This window comes from Humulus lupulus, chromosome 1 (genome assembly GCF_963169125.1).
Source record: "Humulus lupulus chromosome 1, drHumLupu1.1, whole genome shotgun sequence".
Classification (NCBI taxonomy): Eukaryota; Viridiplantae; Streptophyta; class Magnoliopsida; order Rosales; family Cannabaceae; genus Humulus; species Humulus lupulus.
This window is the reverse complement of record NC_084793.1, coordinates 31,372,546-31,398,357: the sequence shown is the minus strand read 5'-3', so window position 1 is coordinate 31,398,357 and position 25,812 is coordinate 31,372,546. Positions and strand designations below refer to the sequence as shown.

Here is a 25,812-nt window from a genome sequence, read left to right as displayed (position 1 = left end):
AAACACAACAGCAACAAAGCATAAGCAATTAGCAAACAAGTCAAAATCCCACATTGCATTACATAATCTCGACCATATCATCAATCAATATAATCAAGTATTCCACATACTAGGCATGTCAATTCATATCATTTACAGTTCACGAATGATAACTAGGGCTAGCACCCTCAGGCTGCTCCCTCCGTTATCCCATTGTCCTTGGCTACCAGTGGCCAATCCGCGCTCTGTGCGCTAATATCAAGTACGGTACTCTTAGACCGCTTTTACATGTCCCTTGGCGTAATACCAACATTAACACGACACAATTCCCGGGAGCACTTAGTCCCATCTCAATTATACAACCGGGTGCAGTTTTCTTTCCTTTCAATTTACTAGTTTCCAATGCCACGAAGCCGCGAGCACGGTCCTCTACCCCGAGCCTCTCCAAAGACCTAGTCACAGCACAAATGAAACATCCTTGTCACTAATCAATCCAAAACTACTTCCCAAAACCAATCCCACACTCTCGGGATCCCCAAATCCCTAAAACAATGCATCGAAGATATCCCCCGAACCCCTGGAGCAAAGGCTCAAAATTACAAAATCCTATATTTGAAATTGGCCTAGTGCCGCGGCGTAGCCCTATAGGGCCGTGGCACCCAGCAAGTCAGAGAACTTGCTCTGCCCAGAATCAGCCTTGCGCCGCGGTGCGCAAGAACAGCGCCGCGACGCTCCTTCGCGAGCCTAGAAATCTGGGTTTTTCCCCTGCGTTTTTCCCGAACCCAAATCATACCAAGTCACCCCAAACTCCTACCTAAGCCCCGAAACCAACTCAAAACCCCAAATAGACCATACCACAACCCATAAACATCATAATCTAACTCAATTACACAACTATTCTCAGAATTCACACTTTAAATTTCAGATTCAAACACTTAAACCAAAACTTGAGAATAGCACAAACCAGACCTCTAAATCCTTAAACCATAACAGCTACGAGATTGCAAACATATTTAATACCCTTACCTCAATCAAGAATTCAACTTGAGCTTCCTCCAATCCAAGCTTTGAACTGAATTTCTCCTTGACAAACCAGCTGAATTTTTGTAATGACCCAACTACTCTAGACTTTTGGACCATTAATGAAACTATGCATACAAATCCTTACTAAAACTTACATTTGCGAAAATACCATAATTTTATTAGGTAACTTGTAAAAATAAGAGTTACTTACAAAATATCAAGAAGGATATGGGATCCCATTGTCTTAAAAACAAAACATAATTTAAAATAAAAGAGTTGCATAGAAAGTGCGGAAAAATACAGATAAAATCCATAAAGACTACATCCTCGAAAATCAAACTCTCGACTCCTTGAATCCATTCACCACCGATACACATTCCCCAAGCATCCACGAACCTTAACGCCACTAAAGCTATTTTCCTGCACATAAAACAAAAAGGAATGAGCCTAATGCCCAGCAAGAAAAATCTAACACATACTTCATATACATAAATTTCGTAAGAAACATAAAGACATAACATAACACTTATTACATACACATACTATAATGGCCATTATTACTTGGGGTCCCATAGACTAAACAAATCATATGCCCATGAGATTAGTGGGGTCCTACTAGCGAAGTAGGTCATATGCCCATAATCTATTTGGGGTCTTGTTAGTCATATGGGTCATATGCCCAAGCCTACACACATACATATCATAACACTTATCATAACATAAGAAACATAAGATAACATATAGAACATATAACATATGCATTTCTATCCTATTTTCCTTACCAAAGTTACCGGGATAAAAGGACAGCGTTGGGACTTTTGGAACACTCCTAAAACCATACATAACAGGGTGAGTAGATTTGAAAAAAATAATGAAAGGAATGGAATGACTAAACCTTTGAGATACATACTTACCAAAAACTTATGTGTAAGTTCTTAGATTTCCTAACCAAAATAAGAATAAGGTTAGAAGATTGAGTAGAAGACTATGAGAAGGAAAAATAACATAAAACCAATGAACTAGAGTGTGGAAATACCTTGAAGACTTGTAGACCAATCTAAACCTCAAACCGAAATACTATGAAATCTTACTTCCCAAAGTGTTTGATAAGCTTATGGTGATCAAGCTTATGATTTCCCCAAACCAGGTGTTTACACTCTCACACTCACTTAGCACTTGCAGCCTCTGAACTTAGAGCAAAAGATGAATAATGGCTGGGTACTAGGTCCTATTTATAGAGTTTAGGAATGAAAAGATCTAAATTTTACTTGAATAAAAATAATAGCTTTTTAGGTGAAAATAATTTGAATAACCGTTCAGCAGAGGCTGAAGACTCGTTCAAAAAGATGCTGGACTTATCAAGAGGTTGAATGGCTGAAAGGAAAAAGAATTCAAAAACTTTTGAAATATGCTGAAGGAGGCGATATATCGCCCCCTGTAGGCAATATATCGCCTGGGCCAGTATGCCCGAGGCTGTCGTGCATCGTCTCGTGTTTTCTGTATCTACATGCCGCGATATATCGCCCCCTATAGCTGCGATATATCGGCACACGCTAATTAATTAAACACGAAATTACACATTTTTAGCTAAGTTTGAATGGAGTAAACAGCCTTGACTAAGCCCTCAACGTATTCAAAGCTGCTGACTGACCTTATAACATTCAAACTTTACTCCTTATTAAATTTAATCCTCAAAATACTTAATCCTTAATCACCCATTCATAACATGTGCTTAAAATCCTATTGGTCCTTATTTAACCCTTATAGTATAATAAATATTATCCTTAATATCAGTCATATAATCAAACCTTAGGTTAACATTAATATTCTTAAACTATAGGTTAAACTTAGAAAATCTATAAGTACTACTATGAGTGTCCAAATTATTCCCGGTCTGAACCAAAAATCCATAGTTACAAAGATAATACTATAAATACTATAATACTACTATCTAACTAGCTAAGTAAAGATCTTGGACTCTACAATTTTCATGCAAAACAAGCCACTAACTTGCTTCAATTCATGCTTATCCTCCAAAAACTAGACTGGAAACTTAAACAAATCATAAATAGACCCTTACCACTGAGAAATCTTGGCCTAGGCTTAGCTTAATTGCCTTGAATCATCAACATTCTCTTCTTAGGTCTCCCAACTCCAGCTTCCCTCTTCTTCTCCTTTCTTCTAGATTTTCCTCCCAATTTCAGAATAAATCAACTTCCTAAGTGTTATACGTGACTAACTTTTCTTCTCAGCTGAAGCTCATCTACTCACTGCCAAGAGACCACTTTATCCCTCCACTAATATCCCTTCTTAACTAAACCTCAAGGGCACACTTGTCTTTTTACTAACATTACAATTCTACCACTTTCCAACAAAACCTGTTACTCTCTATGGTTACTAACAGTTACGCAGGTTACCAAGTCACCAGTTACCATTATCTAACTTTCTAGGACCGTCTCGACACGTGCATCACATTGATACCACCACACCCACGCGGTACAAATCACATAGCATAATTATCACATAACGTAATACACATAGTCATATAACATACTTTAAATCATAGTCATGCATCTTAATCATTAAAATCACACATAATTCCCATTATGCCCTCCAGGCACACTAATCAAGGCCCTTAAGCCTAATTAGTGAATTTGGGTCGTTACAGCATATATATAAAAAACAAAAAAATTTCAACTATTACAAAAGTTTTAAAGGGACGTAGCCCATGATCTCGCTTCTAGGAAGCTGGAGCGTCCCCCCCCCCCGGCGGCATCTGGCATCTGGCATCTCCTTAGCCTTTTTAGCCTCCTCCTCAGCTTCCTCTGCCTCCAACTGAGCTTGCCATTTTTCCAAGAGCTTGTCCTCAAGGGTACCCAAGAAGCTCGTATCAAGATCGACATTGTTGGCCCAGATCCAGTACATGGACATGTCCACTGCTCGATCCTTCCTTTGCTTGAATTCTTCAAGGAGGCGAGCTTTTTCACCCTCCATTATATCGAAGGTGGCCTTTTTCTCCTCATCGAGCTTAGAGTTTAGCTTTTTAAGCTCCTTAACCCTTTAGTTCTCCTCCTCGAGCTCTTTGATTCTCGAGTTCTTCTCTTCGAGCTTGGCCTCCAGCTTCGACTTGGCAGCTTTAAACTCGTCAGTGAGCTTGAGCTGGAGATTCTTCAACTCTTGAGCAAAGGACATGCTCGAATGAACCTCATTGTTCAACTTGTAATTCAGCTGAGCAAAGGCAGCAAGGGCATGCACACAAAAAAATTGGGTCAGTACCAAGTAAAACCCAAATACATAACAACAAGAGAGAGAGAAAAAATTACCGAGGAGATGAGATCGATACCCTTGTCATAAAGGGCATTGGAATCTCGCGAGTTTGTTAGGAATTACCACTGAGGAGCCCCAAGAATGCTGAAGCTCTGGCCCACTCGAGACCGAACGTCCGAGCCAAGAGTGGCTCCGTGGGTCCCCGCAGAACTGTCGATAACATATTCATCAGAATGAGTAGAAATCGACAGCAAGCGCTCCCGAGCTAGAATTGGCTTCTTCAGAGCTGGTGCTGTTGTCTGGAGGGCTTGGATAGCAGGAGGCAAGGAAGGAACAACTTCCACAGAAACCCTGACCTGGGGGTTTGAGATCACAACCTAGCTCAAGCCTTGGGGGCCCGGAGGAGGAGTCACCTTAGTCTTTTTGGGGAATTCAGCAGGCCGCCCTGCTTTTTGTGAACTCTCAGGCATTTGCTTTTCTTTGATCCCGAGCGGCTATTGAGCATGTTTTCGAGGTCAGAGTCCATATCGCCTGCATAATTAAGTCACACATTAGTATACAAGCTTAAAATACTAAAGTAAATGTGAAGCAAACATTTAATGGAAACAAAGGGACAAGTGACGAGAAAACTAATTGGAACTCTGCCCCGAGCTCGTGCTCGGCGATCAAGTTATCCCCCTATCTTCAGAAGAGGCTGGGGGAGTTCCTTCCCTATACGTGGAAGTTAACCTTGAAAGGTCCGTATAATCATTTATTCTGTATTGAACGGCTATCCTATCCCAAACTTCATTCAAACTATACATGGTTTGGTATTTCCCCAGCCAGCTATCAAATCTATGGTCCCTATTATCTACCCAAGACCATACATGGAAATTATCCCCATAATCCAGGAATAGGATCAAGGTGTCAGGTGTATATTTTAGGAGGGAAGGAGACCACATGGCAGAGCTAAGGATAACTTTACCTCTATCACTCGAGCTCGAAGCCTCGTCATATGCATCATTCCTCGAGCACAGATTCTTGTGGCGACGAGCTAGGGATCGGGCCCTTGAGCTCGTTGACCTCTGCCTCGGAGGAAGTTTGTCAGTGAGGAGTGGTACATGCTCCCACATGGTATATTTTCAGTAGGTGGCATCATCCGTTGATTGATCCTTCTTCAGAAGGTCGTATGCTTGAAGTTTATCTTCATGGAGAATGTAGGATAGGGAACGCCTACCGTAGGGAAGCTGGAGCAGAGCCTCCTTGTGTTATTTCAATGTGTCTGTGGAGGTGGGACAATGATAATTAGCTGAAGAATCAAATATATTATAATTAGTCTGAGCCTAAACATCAATCAAGCATGAAAAGAAAAGAGGTCATATATTTACGCATTCGTTGAAATGAATAAAACTTCGAAGGAGTCAGGCCGTCTGTCCAAAAGAAGGTCAACTTGAAGTTGGGGGGATGGTTGGGCATATCCTCAAAGATTTTCTTCTCCTTGGGATAGCTCGACAGGTAATAGAAGCCATCTCCTCCCCGAGCTTGGGAAGGGTTGCTATTCAGGCAAAAGAGATACAGGATCTCTCTTGATGAAGGTCCATCCCACTTCAGTTCGTGGTATAGCGAGCTCAGGGCTGACAAGACCCTGTATGAATTGGTCTGGAGTTGGAAGGGCGCGAGTCCAACAAAATCCATAAAGTCCTTAAAAAAGGAATTCAAGGGCAATAAAGACCCTGTCTTCATATGCTCGCGACTCCAGGTTGCGAGCTTAAGTTTATTGTCAGGACGGTCGTCGCCCGAGGCGTAGCAGCTTTGCTCATTGGAGGTAGGAGCTCGACACCTCAGCGAGCCTGATAATCCTAGGCCATGATGAGCCAAGATATCAGAAAATTTTCCTAATGAAGAAACCGAGCTCCAGTAATGCTCGACCTCGAAAAATTCCTCCCTTGAGGTAGGAATGGCAGCCGGTTGCAAAGTGAATGGGCGAATTGATGCATCCTCCATCAGCGAGAATACAAGATCATCAGGCTTGAAGGCAACCGTTACTTTGAGTGTAGAGTCGAGGGGGATCGGTCTAAGCTTGGGGTCTGGGTCTAGATAGATAGAGACCCAAAGTTTTTTCCTTTTTCTCTCCTCAACCTCGTCTATTTGACGTTATAAGTGAGCTCGAATATCTTCTTGCTCACACCTCACTTTGTGCTCGAGAATTAGCCACTGATTTTGAGTGAAGGGCGATTCAGGGCTTGCAGTTTTCGGAGAATAGGGAATTGCGAGCACTGACCCCCACAATTTTTCAAGATTCTGCGACATCTAGCAAGAAAGAAAAGGGTGAGGACCAAGCACACAAGAAATAAAGAATAAAATTCTAGGTGATTCGAGCTTGAAGGCTCGAAATCACGAAATAAACTCGATCGAGATCGAAATCTCGAAGGAACGGGACGAACTCGAGGGAACCCCCGAGTCATTGTAAGATTCGAGCTTTGGGCATGTATTTGACGCGAAAAAGGGAAAGTGGAATCATTTTAAGAATCACAGATTTTCAGGGAAAAAGTTGACGATTACTCAGAAAGGTTATAATTTTGGGAAACGTGCAATTTAAAACCCTAAGTCAGTACCCCCATTTCTTGGTCTACACGATACAACACTCGTAATAAAAAAAATAACAATAAAAAAGCTACATTTCTATCATTTACACTAAATTTGGGTTTAAAACCTATGATATCAGAATTTTTTTGAACCCAAATTCTACGCAGTATTAGCTAAACAATATGGTTGAAGTTACTAATTGCTACAGATATTCTAGTGCAAAATTGGTAAATATGTTCACAAGCAACAGAAATACGAAAATACACGAATATATATATATATGAATATGTGGGGTCAAGAACAGAGACATACACATAGTGGCTTGCAGATACAAGGAAATCGACGATCGCAGGAGTGGTTGCAAGAAAGCTTTCACTGAATCAAAAACATCGAGGGATTTTTGTTTTCTTAGTTTGGAGAACATGCAAAGAGGAAAGAGGATTATTTGGCTTTGGTTTTTCTTTCTGAAACTTATAGAGTTAAAATGGAGAAAAAGGGGACGACACAATTCTATATATGTGTCCTACGAGGAGATCAAGGATCGAATTGATCTGAGCCATTGGTTATATTCGGTATCTGATCAGACGGTCGGGTACAAACATGGTGATTGCAGCATAAAGTTGGTAGGAAAATAGACGTGGACATGGTACAAAAATACTCGAGTACTCTAATTGAGCAACCCCTAGCAGACACGTGTCAACTCTTGAGTATATTAGACAGCTCAGTTTCCAAGGAGGGTAGTTTAAAAGTTTCCTTCTTATAGGATTTGAACTGATACTTTTGAGGGGGCATAAATGTTACACCCAACTTTCGAGCATGGGAATTATGATCTCGAAATCTAGCCTTATTAGGTATAAGCTCGAAATAAGGACAACCATCATTTGATCCACCAGTCAGACAGTTTCTATGTGAATGACGACCTCGTGAGCTCGAGGAGTGTGTAACCTTGAAGGCGCTTCAAGCTTATAAGTTGGACTCACAACTCACGATAGCAAGGGTTCTACACTTGTATAAGTTTCTTGATGCATCTATTGTCCTCAAATAAGATGGTTCAAGCTCGAGAAGTGTAAGCTCGAAGGTGAAAGCCCCGTCAATGGTTACTCGTTGGGAGCATAGGCTAAGCAAGATGATGAGCTCGTAATAGACAAATAGTCTTGAAGGCATAATGATCCCAGTATCTGAGTTAGACGATTATGTGTGAACGTGTTTATTGTTGTAAAATCCCTATGTTTAAAGGATATGATGTAATTAGTTAATTAATCCCACATTCTATGGGATATTATCATGCACATAACAAATAATTCATTAATTGACATTATATTATTTGATTCACAGAATATCTTCCTGAAATATGTGGGAACAAATTCTGAAACCTTCTCTATAAATAGAGAAGGAAACTCCATTTCTAAGAGACGGAGATACTGATATCTTGATAGAAAACTCTGGGCAACTACTCTTTGAATGTTTCCAGAAAACTTCCTAGCGCTAATAACATAGACTCGTGGACTAGGCAGATTTTAACTATTGAACCACGTAAAAAGATCCTATTTTCGTCCTTTTTATTCATTTCCTCTATTATATTTTTGTTTAATTGCTCTCATTTTTAAGTTAACAAAAAATGGCGTGAACAATATTCACTTAATAGTTTAGGATTATAAGTAGAATGATAAATTACAATTAGGATATTGTGACAGGTATTTTAATTGTGATGAAAAATAGAATCTATGTTAAATGAATTTCATGCTTAATGAATTTGTTGCCTAGATTAACCTGATTCCATAGAGTGTAATGGTTTTACTAGGCTAAATAGATCACATGCTTAATGAGTTTATTGCTAAGTAAAAGGGGTTAATTAAGAGCACTTAGTTTTAATTAAGTATAATAGGGAAACTGAGATAATTGACTGCTTAAGTGTTATCTGCAGGGTTAATAGTTTAATTGGGAATAAGGAATATTATTTGTCATTGTTGATAAATTGACTGTTGAAGGTGGAGACTAATTCTTGACTATTTGTTTAATATCATTATATCCTTAGTTATTTAATATTTGATATTTATTTCATTTTACGTTTTCAGTTTTTAATACTAAAATCCTTTCTAATTTCAGTTTAGTTTTTATTTTGAATAATAATTGGATCATAATCCTCGTGGGTTCGACCTTTATTTATTACTATACTGAAGTAGCTGATATAAGTGAATAAAAAAATATATTTAAATTTTATACAACATATGACACCCATCACGCACATGAGAAGAAGAGGAGTAGATTCGCTCAAGGGCAGACCAAGTGGTGGCATTGGTGGTATGACCGACTATCTGAGCCATAATTTCTATGGAAAGGGAAGAGTAGATCCAAGAAAGGATGAGACAATCCTTGCGGCGCCATTGAACAAATTCAGGTTTGAGGCCTTGTGTATATGGTAGAGTTTGAGCAGGAGCTGCAGTTGTTCCATCAAGAAATCATCTATCCCATTTGCAAGAATCTCTTTCTCCATCTGAGCATGCCAAAGTAGGAAGTTGGATCGATCTAGTTTGACAAATAATGCATGATTGAGCGCTTGGGAGAGGGCAAAAAATTGTTGTTGCTGAGAAGTGAGAGCATAGAAGGGCGGAGTTGCAAAGGGTGGAGGAGGAATGGCAGCGGCATCAGCGGTGGAGGCTTGAAAACCTTCATTGGTCGCCATTGATGAAGGATGAATTAAGAAGACAGTAAAACAAAAGAGGATGTATGGTGGCTCTGAAACCAAGTTAATGAAATAGAGAAAATGAAAGTAATAGCTCTGATGATAAAAATTAGAAGGTAAGCCAATCTTATATATAGCCAAGAGTTCAGTACAAGATGTAATAAGGAAAAAATATAATGAGCGTGAAAATAAGAAAAGGAAACTAAAACAACCTTAACAACCTAACTAATGGTAAGTTAGGACTAAACTAAGTAGGTACATTAACAAGTTTTGTTTTAATATAAATACATATTGGTTAATAAAAATCGTAGTATTTATGCACTCGGATCAGTCAAACTACTTTGGATTATATTTTCTCATGTCATACACCAGGGGTATATATTTCAGGTGGTGGAATAAAATCAACGAGCATCTAGACCAAATATCTTGGTTTCTCACATTGTGAATACTGTTTGCTTTTTAAAAGTATTTATATATACTAGATATAAATATGGTGTAATGCACGTTTGCTTAATTTTATTTATAAAATTTATTAAATTTATATCATTGTCATATAAATTTTAAATAAATAAACAATATTATATATAAAAGAATGACATAAACATATTAAATGAAAAATTAAACCAAACACTATTTATGATTTTTTAAATACATATAATATGATAACCTTTTAAATGATAATTTTTAATAAAAATTAAGATTATGTATTATATATTATTATAATGATATTTTATAATATTTAAATTTATATTGATATAAGTATTCAATATCTAGTCTTGTACTAAATATTATTATAAGAATAATAATATTTTATAATATTTGAATTCATAGTAATATAATTAGTGAAAAATTAGGATTCACTACAAGAAAAAATGCTTTTAATAAAACCGAAAATGTGTTATCAAAACATACCATAACACTTTCTGATGTGTTAAGACCGACTATGTTATCGTAGGTCAGGGTACTTTACATAACACTTTATCATTGTTATATAGATGTGTTATTATACTGTCAATGATAACACATTTTCTGTGTTATTTTAATATATAGATAAGTGTTTAATTATGTTATTTATAGTCGATTATATAACACATTCCAATACTTATAAATTTGTGTTATACTACACTTTAGTATAACACATTATTTGTGTTATATAATGAAGTTTGCATAACACAATTCTTTGCATAAAAAGTGTTATTGTAATAGATATTATAGCTCAATTTTCGTATTATTGTTATATTTAGATATGTTTAAATTCTCATTATATATTTTGTTTATATAACACTAATTTATTCTATTATATTTTAATTTTTTTTATATAATTAAAATTAGCTTTCTAATATATACTAGCATCATCAAATGAACTTGATTTTCAAATAAAAAAGTAAGAACATTCAACATTGTATTAACAATCCACAAATTAGTTTAAAACATTCAACACTGTCATCAACAACAAAATGTTCTTTAAGTATTCAAGGAGTCTAAAAGTTACTACTTTCAACACAAAGAAATAAACAAAGTTAATACTTTCAAGGAGTCTTAAGTATCCTTTTCTACTTCGCTTGTCACATCTGCAAAATAAACAAAGAAATATTTTATTGTTATTATCTAGCATCACAAATTACTTCAACAAAAATGCTATGGAAATTATATCCAAGAAAGGACACCATATACAAAATAATGGATTCACAACTACACCAAAGCAATACTCAAGCAAAACATCAATTCAAATGTGCTACTGATTAAGGTTTTTCTTTCTTTCTTTTTTTTTTATTGAATGTTGAGCATAAGAAAGATAATAAATTGAAAAATTATCTTTTAAAGTGTACAAAGAAAAATTCTGTGATGGTGACAGGCAGGTCTGGAATTTTTATATTAGAATTTGGTTTGAGGTGGAGGAAGCAGTTATGATAAATGGTTGACCAAGGGAAAAGCTTTTTAAGTTATTTAAGACAAGGGAATTGAAACGAACAAATAGGACTAAGGAAGAATATAGAGAACAGGAAAATGAAACAGATAGAAAGAAATATTAGTTTATGTAAAATCCTTATTGGCATATTTGACAATATTGACAAAATTAATTAAAGAAGTATTTTCGAAATGGGTCGTTTCCTATTTTGTTGTGATATGTCTTTTTATAATCAGATGATTATATATATGTTAATAAATTAGATATATAATTTTTTATAAAAGAATATCTTTTCTTGAATTGGAAATTATTGGCATTTATTTTAATTTTTTATCTGATTTATTTTGTCCAGAAATCGTGTACGGCTTGCAGAGATAAAGTATATATAGATTCCTTATTTATTTAGGGAAACTAATTTAAAAACTGTCCAGGTTCAATGAATCTGTTTGAACGGATTGCCAGTTTGTTTGAACAGATTCTGACTTTCCTGTTTTGGAAGATTTACCATTTATTGGCTGATTGGTTTCTGATTTGTTTTCCACGACCTAAAGGGATTCTAAAAAGTATATAATCATCCTTAGGTCATTGGTTTTTATCATCTCTCTTGGTGTATTATTTTCTAAATATTTTTCAAGTTTTAGAGAGACTTTTTATTATGTGAAGAACTTGAGTCCAGCAAGTTCTTAGTAGTTTATTACAGTGTACTTCTGTATTGTTTTATTTGTGTTAATTGTGCAGGTTGAACACACTTGGACATTGTTCAACAAGCTTCGAGAGAAGTCTTGTTTGTGAGTCACTTTTCGGGAGGAAAAGTGCAAGTGTTATGATTTGAAGGGAGTTCAAGATCTTAGCACTTCACAAATTTGATTAGAAATTTATATTACAACAGTTGCGACAAATTCAACAGGGAGTCTTTATTTGTATAAGTCAATTTGGTTTAATCGTTTATATATTCTTCTAATAAATTTCATTCTCTGGGCGTGGCCTCGTGGACTAGTAGCAATCTACAAAGATTGCTGATACCACATAAAAAGTTGTGTGTTCTTTACCTTATGTTCGTTTTTATCTTCTGGTCACAAACTATTTAAACATATCTGGTTTCTGTTCAAACAGTCTTTGTGTCTGTCTAAACATTTCTGTAACAGTTCAACAATTAATTATTTAATTTGAATAATTAAGTTGGTAATCATAAAAAATGGTATTTCAATTGGTATCAGAGCGGTTCACTAAACTCTTATTGAGATCTTGTGGTTATTTTCCATTTGATTTGTTTTGTGTGAAATGTCTTTCTTTGCAGAAGGTAGTTCGGTGTCTCGACCTCCATTGCTAAATGAATCAAACTATCCATATTGGAAAGTTAGGATGAGAGCATTCATAAAAGTTTAGGATGAGAAAGCATGGAGAGCAATTTTGTCTGGATGGTCACCTCCTATTGAAAAAGGTGAAGATGGAAGCACAATTGTAAAATCTGAACTTATTTGGGATACAGGAGAAGAAAAATTATCCAGCTATAATAATAAAGCTCTTCACGCCATATTTAATGGTGTTGGAGAAAGTTTTATAAAACTTGTTTCCGCATGTGTCTCGGCTAAAGATGCTTGGATAATTCTTCAAACTCAGTTTGAAGGAACTATAGATGTTAAAAGGTCTAGATTTATTATGTTACAAACTAGGTTTGATGACCTTAGAATGTCTAATTCTGAAACACTATTTGAATTTTATGAGAGATTATCTGATATTTCTAATGAGTATTTTGCACTTGGTGAGAAACTTGATGATTTTGTTCTTGTTAGAAAAATCGTTCGAGTTCTTCATGACAGGTTCAATGTTAAACTCACTGCTATGGAAGAGGCAAAAAACTTCAGTACTATGAAGGTAGAAGAATTGATGGGGTCACTTCCTACATTTGAGTTAAATCAAAAGATTTGTCAAAAAGACAAGCCAAGTACTTCCAAAGAAAAGGAGAAAACCATAGCTTTCAAGAGCAATGAAAAGGAAGTTTTAGATGATGAAGATGGTGATAATGAAATGGAAATGCTTGCAAAGAATTTTCGAAAATATATAAATAAGATAGGGAACAAGAAATTCAATGGCAAGATGTTAAAAGGTAATCCTTCTTCTCTTAAACCTTTTCAAACTAATAAAAAGGGTATTCAGTGTAAGGAATGTGAGGGATTTGGTCACATCCAGTCTGAGTGTGCAAACACCTTGAAAAATAACAAAAAAGGTATGATTGCTACTTGGAGTGATAATGACTCTGAAAGCAGTGAAGATGAGGAAGGTAATGTCGCTCTCACTTCTATTTTACCTGTTTCTAAATCTGAAAATGAAAAAATTGTTTGCTCGAATAATGTTTCAAAAGATGAAGAAAATTCTGATAATGATGAATCTGAATTGAATGATGAGTCCTTGAGTGAATCTTACAAAAAGATGTATGTTTCATGGGTGAAAGTGTGTTCTGAAAATCGATCATTGGTAAGCAAAAATAAAGAATTATCCTTTGAAATTAAACAACTTACTGATTTAAATGAAAAATTTTAAAAAGAAATAATTTCAAAAAATTTTGAAATTAATAAGTTGTCTAAAGATTTGGATACTCTTGAGAAAAATGTTAGAATGCTTAACCCTGGTTCAACTGTTTTTGAGAATATTACAGAATGCAGGTCAAAGAAGTCATGTGGGACTTGGTGCTTCAAGTTCTCAAAAATCAAAGAAAATTGTCTTTATCTCGGCTGGGATGCTATCGTCTGATGTTCCTGTGTCATCCTCACTGAAATCTGTTGTATTCGGTACTCGAATTGTTCCAACAGAATGGACACAGTCAGCAGTTAAATCCAATGGTAAGTTCAGAAAATTCATTCCAATTTGTCATTTTTTTGGTAGGAAGGGTCATATTCGTCCTAAGTGTTTTACTCTTATGAATTTTTCCAAAAATGAATATTTTGAAAAGTTAAATTATTTTGATAATTTCAAAAGAGTAAAAAAGGAAAATGTTCAATCAAAGAAAATATGGATAAAAAAGAATAATTGTTTTGCTGGTTTTACTAGTGAATATGATAGATCTGCTTCTTCATATTTTTGGTATTTTGACAGTGGTTGTTCAAGACATATGACAGGTGACAAGTCTATTCTTACAGACATAAAACCTATGCATTGTGGGTCTGTTACTTTTGGCAATGGAATTGAAGGTAATGTTCTTGGTATGGGTACTCTTAACTTTTAAGGGTTGCCTAGAATCAAAAGAGTGTTACTTGTGGAAGGACTTAAAGCTAATATTCTAAGCATAAGTCAAATTTGTGATCAAGGTTATACTGTTAACTTTGATAAAGAGAATTGTTTTGTTTTAAACAAGAATGGTGAGAATGTGCTTGAAGGTTATAGATCTAATGAAAATTGCTACACTCTTCTGCCATCTATTATGTGTCAATCTGTTGTGAGTAATAACACTGATGTGTGGCATGCTAAACTTGGTCACATAAATTTCAAAACTTTGAAAAAATTGTCACATGCAGGGAGTGTTCGTGGTTTACCTAAGCTAGGTGATGGTAAGTGCAAGAGTTGTCAACTTGGTAAGCAATTAAAAATTACACATAAAAGTGTTTCTGACATAAACACTTCGAAAGTTTTAGAATTGCTTCACATGGATCTTATGGGTCCAATTCAAATTGAGAGTTTAAATGGGAAAATGTATATTTTTGTTTGTGTGGATGATTTTTCTAGATATACTTGGGTGGATTTCTTGAAAGAAAAATCTGACACTTTTGATGCCTTTAAAACTCTTTGCTTGAAATTAAAAGTTGAAAAAGATTGCAACATTGGAAAAATTGTTCGTATAAGAAGTGATCATGGTAAAGAATTTGAGAATTATGTCTATGATGATTTTTGTAAGTCTGCAGGTATCTCTCATGAGTTTTCAGCTCCCAAAACTCCTCAACAGAATGGAGTTGTAGAAAGGAAAAACCGCACTCTTCAAGAAATGGCTAGAGTGATGCTAAATAGCAAAAAATTGACCAAACAGTTATGGGCAAAAGCAATTAACATTGCTTGCTATATCACAAATCGTGTTTTTCTTCGTCCAGGTACATCTAAAACATCTTATGAAATTTGGAAAGGTAAAAAACCAAGTGTGGCTTACTTTCATGTTTTTGGATGTGTTTGTTACATTTTGAGAGATAGAGAAAATCTTGGTAAATTTGATGCTAAGAGTGATGAAGGTGTTTTTATTGGATACTCCACTAACAGTGGGGCTTATCATGTGTATAGCATGAGAACCAAAACTGTGATGGAGTCGGCTAACGTTGTTATTGATGATGCCAGGGATTTTTCTGAGCTTTCTACTGAGGAAGAAATTGATAGGTTTATTGATGAACCTACTGAAAAACACGAAGAAGTTTCTGTCAGTGATACTACTGTTGCAACGTCTGGTCCATCTATTCCAACAGATCGCGAATCTGATGAAACTGATGCTGGACAGACAGAAAAGAAATTTTCAGATATTATTTTGGATGAAGTCCAAAAGGAGCCATCAACCAGAGTTAAATTAAATCATCCAGCATATTTAATACTTGGCAAATCCAAAAGACAGTATGGTAACACGAAGAAGGTTTAGTAATGTTGTTCAATTTGTTTGTTTCTTATCTCTAATTGAGCCTAAAAATATGAAAGAAGCTTTAACTGATGAAAATTGGATTAAAGCTATGCAGGAGGAATTGGAACAATTTTTTAGAAACAAAGTTTGGATCCTTGTGCCAAGACCGTTGCATACCAATATTATTGGCACAAAATGGATTTTCAAGAATAAGTCTGATGAATTTGGTACAATTGTGCGAAATAAAGCAAGATTAGTGTCACAAGGGTACACACAAGTGGAAGGAATAGACTTTGATGAAACATTTGCACCTATTGCAAGAGTTGAATCAATTAGATTATTATTGTCTACTGCTTGCTTGATTGGTTTCAGGTTGTTTCAAATGGATGTCAAATCCGCATTTCTCAATGGGATCTTGAATGAAGAAGTATATGTTGAACAACCCAAATGGTTTGAAGATCCCCATGCACCTGATCATGTTAACAAATTGGAGAAAGCTCTATATGGTTTGAAGCAAGCCCCTCGGGCTTGGTATGAGAAACTCTCTCAATTTCTTGTTTGTCATGGATACAAAAGGGGTGGAGTAGATAAAACTTTGTTTATCAAAAATATTAAATCTAACATCATTATTGCTCAAATTTATGTTGATGATATTGTGTTTGGTTCTACTTCTGACAATGAGGTGCAGGTATCTGTGAAACAAATGAAAGAGGAACACTACAAGAATTTTGAGTAAATATTACGGTAAGATATTACATATTTTTTAAAGTGTTATTGATGATTTAGCTCTAAAATATACGAAGGGAACTTTTGGTGCCATGTGAATTAGTAATGCCTTACTTTTCATTTTTTATTTATTTTACTCAACACTCTCATTCTCTCTAATCTGAGAGCCCTAAGCCGCCACCCTCTCCTCCTCTATCTCCAATCCATTATTCTTCTTTTTCTTCGTTTCCTGATTCCCCTCAACCTCTATTCTTTGGTTCTCTCTCTCTCTTTGCTACCTCGGGGCCTCTCTTTTCTACTCACGCCCTCCTTCTTTGAAACCATCCCCACTTCACTCTCTCTTGGAAGAATAGGTGATGGTGCCTGGCAGAGGCAGAGGCAAAGGCGAGGTCACAGTGTTAGGGTCATTTTAGGTTTGTTTTAGGGATCGTTTTAGGTTGTGTTTTTAGTTATTTAGGATTGTTTAGTGCAGATTTACGCTTGTTTTCTTTTTGTTTCAGGTTTTAATGGTCAAGTGCATACTATGGCATGAGATGAGAAGAAACATGCTAAAAAGAATGAATAAGATGGATTTAGTGTTGATTTTGGAGTTTCAAGACATCATGTGTGGAAGATACTACATTAAAGAGGCTCAACACACGTCGTTTATATTCTATAACGCAAGTCTGAGAATTTATGCCACATTTTGACAAATATTTAATCACTTTCTGTAAACATGTCTATAAAAAGAAGTTGTAGATATTTCTCTTAGCTTTCCACAGCTTTTGGAATCATTCAATTCGGAGTTATATTGAAGGAGTTATGATCAAAATACGATGAGCTGACACTGCAAGCTGTTCAAAACGAGTCAGTTTTATTCTGTGCAAAGTAGCGCCCCAGCGCTACAAACCAGCGCCCCTGTGCTGCCGAGAAACAGAGAGCACATTTTGATGCAGGTTATAGCGCCTAGGCGCTACGTTTCAGCGCCCCAGCGCCATCAATTTTCCAGAAACATGTTTTGAGACTTATTTATAGCGCCTCAGCGCTATCCCATAGCGCCCCAGCGCTAGGGTCCGTACGGAAACACAATTTAGGGGAATTTTTAGGGGTAATCTTGTCTTTTCATGCAAAAACTGAATTAGGGTCTCTAAAACTTCTTTATTGACGTTTTGGGGGGCAGAGTTCAGATGAAGCAAGAAGGCTAGAGAAGAAACAACAAGAAAACTCAGAGTTCTTTTTCTTTTTCTTTATCTTTTGATTCCATGTTTATGTTTGATTTAGTCATGTTCATGAACTAAATTTTTGTTTAGGTTTTCTAATTGACTCTCTTGAAACTCTATTATGATTTAATGCAATTATCTATTTCTCCTTCATCTGAAATCTATTCAATTTGTGTTTATTGTGTTTGTAATTGACTGCGCATCTTTTACATATGATTTATGAATTTGAATCAAAATCTGAAAAGTGAGATTTGAATATGCTAAAATTGAATAGACATAGATTTCAATTTAGAACGAGAGTATCAAATTGGTTTATGTGATTGAGAGTTGTATTCATTGCTTCCTATTGTTTGAATTGGCCATAGAAATATAGGGAATTCACACTAGGTCAAGTTATCTATTTCTTAACTCGAATAGTTAACACTTTTGCATACCTATCATTTCAATGAGAAGAATTTCAGTAGTAATTGCATTAAAGATTAATAGAGTGGATAGTAGAGAATATTAGGATTCCTAATTGTTTTACAGTGAAGTTAATCCAAGGTTTTGCTATTATTTGTTATTTTATTCAATTTTTAATTATTGTTTCTGAATATTATAGTTTCTTTTGCTGTGTTAACAAAAATCAAGAATTTAAATTGATCAAATAGAAAAGAGAAGTTAATTGACTGGTAATTGAGAATTCAGTCCTTGAGGATAATACTTGGTTTCTTTACCAAATTGTTACAACTTGCGGCTGTGTGCACTTGCATAGCAAATAAAATTCGCAACACACAGGTTCGACGCTGCGTGGGTCTTCTTCTCCTCAGCACACGACGAAGGCGAGATCTGGTATGTTTCCTCTCAACTTATTTTTGTTGCTGTTTGTTGGTTCATGGTAGTCGAAGGCATAGTATGGGGTATTTTAATTACTGTGTGTTTAATATTCTTATAGGTTTTCTTCATAGTACATGTTTTGTCTTTCATTTTAGTTATTATATGTGGATTTTTTAATATGAGTATGAGTTTATTGAAGTTTGAATCTAGGTGTTGTTCTTATTTCCTAGTCACTCATTCCCTTGTCATCTTTCTGGCCTCCCTCCCCCGTTCCTCAACCTCACCATTCATCTCTCAATATTGCTCCATCAATTTTGATTTCTGCAATTTTTTGTCTCATGTATATATATACCTATAATTTTGTGATTATTTGTGAGAATTTTTGTTTAAATTAGGGATTGACAATTTCTGTCTCTGATTTCATCATTACAAGTCCGGCAGTGTGCAGGGTCGAGCGTGGGACTGGGCTTGTTGGCGGAGAGTGAGATAGAGGAGGGAGACAATTGGAGTTCAGGTTTCGTCCCTGAAACACCTTCAAACACATTCGATAGATTACTAAATGCATAATAATAGGGTACTCTTCCTTGTTGTTACATGTTTCTTAATTACAGTTAGTGAGGAAAACCATTGACATAATTTATGATGAACTATATGTTTAGGCGTTCTCAGTTTTTGTTATTGCCTTTAAGTAACTACTAGTACTAGTCATGGTGTCTTTCCTTTGAAATACACTGATGGTTGAGAAAGAACTTTTCTTCACATAATAATTATAAAACCATTGTCATTGGTATAGGGGTACTCTAGTGATTGCTTGCTTACTCCATTTGAATATTTTAGACCAATTCTATTGGCCCCCAGTTATATTTTTCATTTAGCATTAATTGCAAATACGGTACAAAGAATTTTTCATGTATGAGGTTCAAGTGGTGGAGCTATTGTTTCTCTTTTCTATTTTTGACGCTCTAACATTGCATATCTTAGTGGCCCTTCAACTTAGTTTCATTTCTACTTTTGAGCATTTGTATCTTTCATTTCATATGAACATGCTTGTTTTGGTAAAAAAAAACTTTGTGAATGTTAAGACATATACCTGTCCCTCTCATATTAGTTAAGCTTTTAATTTATTACGTTTGATTTATAGCACTTAGCCACCTAAGCTATAAATAATTCCCCCCAATAAAACTATTAGTACAGGCCCGAAATGAAATAAAAGTCGCGGGTCATTTTCAGTTTCCCACTTGCTAACAAATAATACAACACTCCCATTTTCTCTTTTCATCTAGGTTTAGTTATGCTTTTCTCCATCTGACATTGCTCTCTCTCTTTCAAGCTAGGCAGTTGATTCTAACATTGCACCACCCCCATTGCTTCTTCTCCTCCTCCTTGGTCTGCACCTCTCTGCCTTTCTCCGTCCTTCTTTTTTTCTTTCTTCCATGAGTCGGAGCTGCGAACGGGTATCCTCAATGAATTTGGCCTCGTGCCTGTGACGAGGAGGACTTCATCTAGGTGCTTGGGGTGTCGCGGGGAAGGACAACTCTAGTTTGCTCTTGGGTTCGGCGAGGGGTTCGACTCGTCTTCACGGAAAAGTGCAGCTGGTGTGAGGCAGAGGTTTTTTCTTCTACCCTCTCTTTTTGTTTTCTTTGTTTAGAGTCATGCATTTCTATTTTTCTCTGTGCGAGGGGAATTATTTTTTCGAATTCATAGTTTATGGGATTTGCAACACAGTTTCAGTAAGATTTTTCTACGAGTTTTATTTTTTTGCTTCAGATTTACGATTATATTTCATAGCCATGAGTTTGTTCTATGATAGATTTTATTATATGTTTTGATTTGCAAGTATCATATTTATGAATTTGTTTTATCTTTTGTTTAAGATTTGTGTATCAAAACTGGTTTTAGATTTCAATTTCATATCAGATCATCAATGTATATGTATATATATGTGTGTGTATTTGTGTTGTTTGGCCTTGTTATTCTATTTTACTGTTTCAACTCATGACTTGTTGTCTTCTCAGTATTCTTATGAGCTTCTTCTGCAAAATCTGCATAAGTCTCAATCTACCACTGTACTTGGTATTATCAAATGAGCATATCAACTTTCAAGGTACACGTTTCTTCTTTTACCGCTATGTAAAAATGCTTCCTTTATTTTTATATGATGTGTAATGTATGCATGTGTACTGGTTTGCAGTTTCTCCTGGACAGCCCAACTCAATTTCTGATGATGCGGAGGCTGTTACATTGACTAGAAGCAGCCAGGATGTAGTGAGTCAGATTAATCAGAAGGAAATACATTGGGGGTGAGTCAACAAAGTTATCTTGTTTCAATCGGGTTTGCTTTTTTCTGTTACCCCCTCTTCGTGCTCTGAGCATTACACTTATGATCCATTGATTCATGTTGGTATGTTGAAGTTAAAATGGAATCTAAATGTCTTTTATTCATTCCTTTTTCATTTGTCTTCTGATCTCAGTATTTATCACATGTTTTCCCTTTTTCATTTTCATTCAAAATTATTTAGGAATGATAAGCATCATTCTTCTTTTCTAAATTAATTATTTAAAACTTGGTCAACCTACAGAGAGTTATTTAGTAGCCTAAAAGAGGTTTTTTTTTTCTTTCTATACGACAGTTTCCCATATATGTTTGTTAGTAATAGGAAATTTAAGTAGTTGCCATATTTTTATAGTTGCTGGAAGACTCTTTGGAAGAACGCTTGGAAAAGACTGGGGGTTTGCTTTCTGATTCTGAAAAGGCAGAAGGAGAAACTAAAGAGTCGGAGTGGGAGGAAAATAAGGTACAAAATTGTTTGGTTATTTCTTTTACTATCCATATCTATGTAACCTTTGTTTAGACTGTGTTTATGACTGTCTAGTTATAGGATATTTATCTGGCATCCACTCTTGTGATGCTTAATATTAACTCGTGTGTTCAGAAAAGATCAGCAGAAGGAGGAAAGAATGGCTCATCAGTTAAAAAGCTGAAAAAAGACAAGGCAGCAGGAGCAACAGGGAAAGCCACTCGTCCTGAGACAAACATTGTAACTATGGCACCAAGAGTCAAACCAAAGCTTCCTTTGCCTACAATGTATTCTCTCATTTTCTCCCTCTTTCTCTTATGTAATTTATACATCTTTCTATCTATGTATTTTTTACCTAGGATGTGCCTATTATTAGAAATTCCACATATTTAATTGGGGGTAATGTAGCATAGAATCCATGCAGGGCTTCAAATTATTTTGATGAGTAAATGTTTGGAGAAACTGAGATAAATTAAATATGTTATGTTGACATAATGATGTGGACACTAAAATTACTTTTTGGTACGACAGGATTATGATGTTTGAGTGTAATTTTTTCAACCTATAAGATATGAGGATGCATATTTTTAGCTTTTGTATAGCTTGAGGAACATAGTTTATGTATATTGGTTTTGTGTGAATGTGTCTATTCTCGATAGTTTAAATAGATCTTTTTATGATGGAATATGTTGTTTCCAGTTTTAATTCTCTCTGCCAATCGAAGTCTTTCAGAGGGATTTAGTCTTAGTGTTTGCATACCTATGATGTTTATTCTAGCAAAAAAAGGGAAATCTACCACTGTTTTTGTAATGTTAACTTTTGATATAGGTTATTTGATTAATCTTTTATTTTGTTGCTTCAGTTCATTCGAGGTTGAACAGTCTATACTTGATGACTTGAGAAACCGTGTACAGCTGAGCAGTGTTGCTCTGCCATCCGTTAGTTTTTATACATTTATCAATGCACATAATGGGTATTGTCTTCGATTTTTTTTTGGTTCAACATTATCTTTCTGTTTTAGTAAAAAAAAATTTCTCAATTTCTTATCTTCCGGTTTTTCTTTTTCTAGTTTAAACTGTTCAACTATATCCCCTGATGGGTCATTGGTTGCTGCTGGATTTTCAGATTCATCGCTGAAGGTTTGTTCTTGATTACATTTTCATTGCATGTGACATGTCAATTGTTTGTGTTTTCTACTAAATTTGGTACACATTGTGCAGATTTGGGATATGGCAAAGCTTGGGTAACAGATTTTTGGTTGTAAGTCAATCCTCTATTTCTACTGTGTTGAGATATTCTTGTACATAAATCAAAGTTAAAAAAAAGATATGCACGTGTTTTACAGTGTATAAATTAGTCTAGGATATATAGGCACACAATTTATGCCTTCATAAATTTTGCTTTCTGAAAAAACACTGAGGCCACTGAGAGGTTCATTTTACACATATATTCTGGATTCATAGGTAGAATACTTGGAAAAAGAAGGTGCCTCAAAGAGTGGCTTGAATGCATTTTTAATTGAAATCAGAAGTAATTAACTAGCCATTGATTATCATGATCTTCTAAAGTAGCATCTTTCTAATTATAATGTAATTTTATGAGAATACTATCATTTATTATTCATTTATAGAATGCTTTTGACAATAAATTTATTGATGTGGAAGAAATTGCTTGCTTTTGGGTGCATAATATAAATTACAAATGACTTAGACACTTATCTATGCTTATTTCTTTATGTTTTGCAGGTGCACCAGTGGCTGTGAGGATTGATGGTGGCAGGGCTTGGAATGGGGAGGTGTAGGCTCGATGGTACGTATCTCTTCTAAATCTCTCTCTCTCTTTTGTCTTCTGATTTTGTTTTCCCTCATAGAGAGGAAGGATCCTATGCCATTTGTTCTGATCAATTTCAGGTGATTCAATTGTATAAAGTTGTTTCTGTTGTTTTTCTATTTTGGGAGAGCCTTGTTTTTTGTTATGTTATTGGTCTCTAGTGTCGTGGTTCATCTTTGATTTATTTCTGAGTATGGTATTTTGATTGCTGTTTGATAATGGTATTTTGGACCATAAGACATCTTGCCAAAAGTTTTATTATAGTTTTTTCATTAAAAAAATCTGATTTATTAAGTATTAATTTCAAGTCTATGTGTATGACATGTGAAATTTACTTTGCAGTTGATATTTGAGTTATTTTATTCTCTTTTAATGTCTGCCATTTGCATGTCACATTTCCCTTTTTATTTTTTAAATAAAATACTGTTCAGGGATTTGTATGAAAGTTAAATAGCTTGAGAATTTGAGTAAGAAAATGCTGTTATGGCCAACTCTGTTACACAAATGTTAATGTTAGTTTACAAGTGAAGTTGCACTAGTGGCCAACTCATCAATTTTTTTCTTGGGAGAAAGGTCAATCTTTATACTCCAACAAAGGATCAACCGAATAATTTATTAGTTGTCTAACATGAGTGACTCTCCTCCACATAATTTAATAATAAATAAACAATAAAAATTCATGCAGGCTTCCCTCACAAAACATTGACATGATATTGTATTCTCTCAATGTCTTTTAACAACTTGAGCCAACCATGTTCATTCAGTTACTGGATTATATTTCTTATGAGAATAGTTTCATTCTTGTTAGCATGCAGTTTTATATTTGCTTCTTGTCTTTCTCTATTTATTTTTCATAGAGTTTGAACAAGTTCCCTCGAAGGACTAGTACATCATCTAGGGTTCATAGTCAAGCACAACAAGCTTAAGAACAGCTACAACATTAGCAACAGCAGCAGCAACAACAGCATCATCCAAACTATAGTTTGAAGTAAAAAATGTTCAAGATTATAAAACTTTATTATGTTAAGCTTTCAAATTTAAGTTAGAACTAAAATCTCACGAAGTAGACACATTCATGGTTTGAATTAGTTATTGTTTAATGTAATACTTATGGTTTATCAATCTATTGAGAATTACATTTTATGATTAATTTTGATTTTGTTTACCAAAATACAATAATAAAAATCTTTTAATTAAAAAAAACCATATAAGTATACTTATCAAAAAATAATTTAAAATATATTATCCACACTAAAGTAATAAAATTCTGATTTAAAAACATATTATAAGCGTAACAAATTGTTATGATTTATATAATATAACAAACTAAAAATGCTATCAAAATAATCAAATGTAACAGTTCAAAAGTGTTATGCAAAAAGTATAAGATTAAACTTCAAATTTATAACCAAATACTCTAACTAAATGTTATTATTTGAATATTATAGCAATTAAAAATGTGTTATTGAATAGTTTAAGATAACATTGAACATAACATTTGAATACTGTTATAGAAAAGATAGGACTTTTAATAACAGGGGCTATGTTAGCGTTTTCAGAAGCATTATCAATACTCCCAGTTTGCAGTTTTTAAGTGTTATGAATACTGTTTTTTCTTGTAGTGGAATTTGAAATGAGCATGGTGGGAGAATTGACCCATTTCTTAGGTTTGCAAGTCAAGCGGTTAAATGAAGGCACGTTTATTTCTCAACGAAAATATGCTAAGAACTTGGTGAAAAAGTTTGGCCTAGAAAGTTCAAAGATTGCAAAAACACCAATGGGAACGACTGTGAAGCTATCCAAAGATGAAAATGGTGTCAAAGTTGATCCTACTCTATATAGAAGCATGACTGGTAGCCTTCTTTATCTCACTGCTAGTAGACCTGATTTGAATTATAGTGTTGGTGTGTGTGCCAGGTACCAAGGAAATCCCATGGAGCACTACAAGAGAAAATGCTTTTAATAACACCGAAAATGTGTTATCAAAACATACGATAACACTTTCTGATGTGTTAAGACTGACTATGTTATCGTAGGTCAGGGTACTTTACATAACACTTTATCAGTGTTACACAGATGTGTTATTGTACTGTCAACGATAACACACTTTCTGTGTTATTTTAATATATAGAGAAGTGTTTAATTATGTTATTTATAGTCGATTATATAACACATTTCAATACTTATAAATTTGTGTTATACTACACTTTAGTATAACACTTTTTTTGTGTTATATAATGAAGTATATAACTAAATTCTTTACTTATAAAAAGTGTTATTATAATAGATATTATAACACATTTTTTGTAGTATTTTAATAATTAGATAAGTTTAAATTCTCATTATATATTCATTTATATAACACTAATTTATTCTACTATATTTTTATTTTTTATTTATATAATTAAAATTAGCTTTCTAATATATAC

At 34.8% G+C, this 25,812-nt stretch overlaps 1 long non-coding RNA gene across 1 annotated transcript; it reads left to right on the top strand.

Moving 5' to 3' along the window:
* Positions 1–22,431: 22,431 nt before the first annotated feature.
* LOC133821566 (uncharacterized) lies at positions 22,432–22,802 on the top strand. The gene is made up of 3 exons (XR_009887700.1): positions 22,432–22,526; positions 22,623–22,692; positions 22,774–22,802. It is a non-coding gene; the product is annotated as an uncharacterized LOC133821566 (long non-coding RNA).
* Positions 22,803–25,812: the final 3,010 nt, after the last annotated feature.